We start from the raw sequence: 4,271 nt of genomic DNA on the forward strand, positions 1-4,271 counted from the left end.
ATGTAGGGGACCTAGAGATACCAATTAGTGGAGGGGGAATGATAATCTAATAAGAACAGATAAACTATGGAGGGTAATCTCAATGTTATGGGAATGCTCAGGAATGATTATGGTTTGTAAACTTTCTTGTATATAGTAAGATCATGTTGGAAGCAATAAAGTTATTTTAGGTTTTTTTTTTCTCTTATTCCTTTGTTTTGTTAGGGATTGTTAATTTTCTTGGGGTATGGTAGGAACATGTTGGAAGCAATGTAGTTATTTTAGATTATTTGTTTTTCTTACTCCTCTGTTTGGACATGGTTTATTAATTTTCTTGGGGTATGGTAGGAACATATTGGAAGCAAAGTAGTTATTTTAGGTTATTTGTTTTCCTTAATCCATTGCTTTGTTTGAAATGTTGTGGGGTTTTTTTGGTTGTTGTTTGCCTGTTTGTTTTTAATTTTTTGATAAACAAAGTTAAAAAATTGAAAAAAAATCAGTAGAAAAATGGGAGTAAATACTAAATGACAAATAGGGTGGGATGGGGGAATGGTTTGGGTATTGTCTTTTCACTTTTATTTTTTATTCTTATTCTGATTCTTTCTGATGTAAGGAAAATGTTCAGAAATAGATTGTGGTGATGAATGCATAACTGTATGATCATACTGTGAACAGTTGATTGTATACCATGGATGACTGTATGGTTTATGAATATATTTCAATAAAACTGAATTAAAAAATAAATAAATAAAATAAAAGTTGCTATCAAGTGAGCAGGGGAAGCAGCCTTAGGAAATAGGACATATGGATGTAGAAATAGGGATTTTGGACATCTTAAAATTCAAAAACATGGGGCATTTGGAAGAGAGAATGAACATGTAACATTTAGTCCTGGAAAGTTGATTTGGAATTTGCTTAGCCTCATCATATTAACACCAACAGTACTCTGCCCTCATAAAGCTACCTTGTGCAGGCTTAAAATATCTGAGGGGGACTCTGGGCAATATTTGTTAATTGAAACCTAGAGGAAAGTGTATCCTATGTGGATTGATGGGATGAACTCAAATTGTGGCAGCTCTTCTACATATCATTAAACAAAAGCTCACAATCCATTTAGCTCCAATGTATGGAGATCCTAATCCACTCTCAGTGGGCGCATTCAAGGTTTTAAACAAACATCTCAAAACTGAAAAGCATTGGAATAAATACAAATTTTGAATAAGAAAGAAGATACACATTATTTAAATGACTGCAAATGCACGGAGACAAGAAGACAATGGGACATTTTAAAACCTTTAGTTTCTATATACAAAAGTATATGGGATGACTTTGAATCTATCTGTATTTGTTATCAGAAAATAAATCACAGTCAAAAATGCTAGAATGTTAAGGGTAATTATGTGTGTGTATTTACATAATTTTAAGCATTAAATATCATTTAAGATAGTTTGAAAAAAATTATGATCATTTTTCATATTATGGAATTAAGATAAACATGTGGAAAATATGCAAACAGTAAATGATCATCTTAATTTTAAAATAAAAGTGAATTTGATGATATAAAAATTACAAGGGAAAAAAACTAGAAAAAATCATTCAGGTTAGAAAAATTTAATTTTCTTGATTGACATATGGATTATTGACATAATCCATACACATGGAGAGTACATTAATTAAAATACACAGTTAGAAACACCAGTATACAGCTTCATAAATTCCTTTTTAACCATGGAAAATACTGTATTTATGTGCATAGGAAGGACAGCTGCAAGTCCTTCACAGAGTAAACTCCACTCCAAGGGAAAATCTTAAAAATATGGAATGCTTCATGAATTCACATGTCATCCTTGCATAGGGGACATGCTAATCTTCTCTGTTTCATTCCAATTTTAATATATGTGCTGCCAAAGAAAATACCATAAATTCATTATCATCTTAGGCAACATGAGAGAATTCACACTGGGGAGAAACTATGTCTGCCATCTATGTGAAAAAGAGTTCACTGATATTTCTACCCTCAAAAGACATGAGAGAACTCATGCTGAAGAGAAACCATATGTCTACCTTCTATGTGGGAAATCCTTCAGTCATTGTGGTAACCTTAGGCAGCATGAGAGAACTCACACTGGGGAGAAACCACATGTCTGCCATCAATGTGGGAAAGGCTTCACTGATAGTTCTGCCCTCAGACAACATGAGAGAATTCACACTGGAGAAAAACCATATGCCTGCCCTCTGTGTGGAAAATCATTCAGCACATGTGGTAGCCTTAGGTGACATGAGAGAACTCATACTGGGGAGAAGCCATATGTCTGCATTGTTTGTGGAAAATCCTTCAGTCAACATATTCACCTTACACAACGTGAGAGAAGTCACACTGGGGAGAAACCATATGTCTACCTCCTGTGCGAGAAAACCTTAAGATATAATTCTTCCATTAGGAAATATCAGAGAACTCATTAAAAATGTGCATTTGGAAGAGTCTTTAGCTACAGGTATGATCTTTTAAAAAATGAAAGAACTTACACATGAGTGTACTTCTCTGTCAAAGTAATCAATATGTAAATGTCTTTATTTACAATCTATCCTTAAATACCATGATTGCTATCCTGGGAGGAGCTCTATGTCTGTAATTACCTATAATAGATTTCAGCTGCGCTCCAGCCTTCATGTATACAAGCACAGCTCAGAGTAAGTATAGCTTCTAAACCAGGAAACTAGCCAGAAAGTTCTTTACCAAGTGAAGAAACCACTAGGAGGACAAGAGATAACTTCTTATGGAGTATTCATTGAAAAAAAATATGAAAAAAACCTTTACTTAGAGAGCAACACATTATTGGTCTTGATCTTCCTCTGTTTTAGTTCATCTGAATATATATTTATTTTGATGTCAGACACTGCATACCATGAATAACCAACATTCTTTAAAATTGAATCATATAATATATATTCTTTTGCAGCTGACTTTTTTGATCACCATCTATAAATCAGGCTATTCAGTGTGTGTTTATGGAACATTGTTAGGAGTGTTCCATCAGATGTATTGTTTTTATTTTAGATATCATTCTCTTAATAATTGGCTTTTTGTTTGTTACCATGTTTCAGTTACTATGAAAAATACTTCCTTTAAAATTGCTATGCTTGGGTTTGGAGGACCTAGACACTCATTATTCTCAAGCATGCAAAAGATGAATTGCTGGATCTAAAATAGGTGCATGAGACCAGAAGACTATGTGAGGATGGCAAAATAAGGAGCCCAAGACTAAATCCTTCCACTATAAAATCTATTAGGCAGGCAGGATCTATCTAAAACAGCTATTTTGGATCTACAGAGGCCAGAAGAACAATGTACAGCATCCAGGAAGAACAGAAGGAAGTGGCTGACTAACTTTAGCAAAGAACAGAAAATTGCTCTCCCCTGAAAGTGGCTACTGGCACCCTTATCTCACTCTTGCTACATTTCACCATGGGCCCAACCCCTAGCTAGATTGCTGGGGACAGAAAGGGACACAAAATTCCTTTTCCCCAAGACCAAGGAAATGAATGGCCAAGAACTGATTGCAGCTTTTGATTGATGACTTTGGATTGCTGCAGCACAATACTAAGGGTGGCCATTCTCACAAACCACACTTACAAAGGCAATGGTGACAGCCATTATTTCAACACACTCTGGGAGGCAGAGGTAAGTTGAAGAAACTACTCTTCTTCATGGCTGCAGGAGACAGATGAAGGGATGCATCTTCTGGGCAAGTCAATAGAGCTCAGCTTTCAGAACAGTGAAGGAAGCTTTTGATGCCCTTCCTGACTCTCTAACCAGGGCATATGGGATCTGGTCTGCAACCCTACATGGGTCACTGGCCCACTTTCAGCAGAAAAGTTTAACAAGAAAGTCCTCCCCAATGTGCCTCTCAACCCAGCTGCAATAGCAGCTTGAGGTACTGAAAGGGATGTAAGATCTATAGAGCCGGATGTTCTGAAGCAATAGCTTGTAGACTTCAAATACCTAGGAACAGGATGTCTACCTTCTGAGAGATAGAGGGTACAAACTCCTGAAAACAGGGGAACTACAAAACAACTGACAAGTAAAGAACAGGACAAGACACAATCACATAAAGACAAGGAAAACCATGCACACTACATTCACTCTCTGCAGGCATTCCTGATAAGAGGGCCAATGTTCAAGAAAATCTGCCTTATTACTGGCTGGTTACAAAATCAGGAAACAGATACCTCAGGGAATAAATACCAGAATTAACTTATTAAAATATAGGGTGTGCAACAAGAGTACAAGA

General features: G+C 36.0%; 1 non-coding gene across 1 annotated transcript; it reads right to left on the reverse strand.

Moving 5' to 3' along the window:
* Window positions 1-1,789: 1,789 nt before the first annotated feature.
* LOC119525753 lies at window positions 1,790-1,896 on the reverse strand. Its single transcript, XR_005215007.1, has one exon. It is a non-coding gene; the product is annotated as a U6 spliceosomal RNA (small nuclear RNA).
* Between the last annotated feature and the right edge of the window lie 2,375 nt (window positions 1,897-4,271).

This window comes from Choloepus didactylus (assembly GCF_015220235.1).
Source record: "Choloepus didactylus isolate mChoDid1 chromosome 26 unlocalized genomic scaffold, mChoDid1.pri SUPER_26_unloc1, whole genome shotgun sequence".
Taxonomy (NCBI): Eukaryota; Metazoa; Chordata; class Mammalia; order Pilosa; family Megalonychidae; genus Choloepus; species Choloepus didactylus.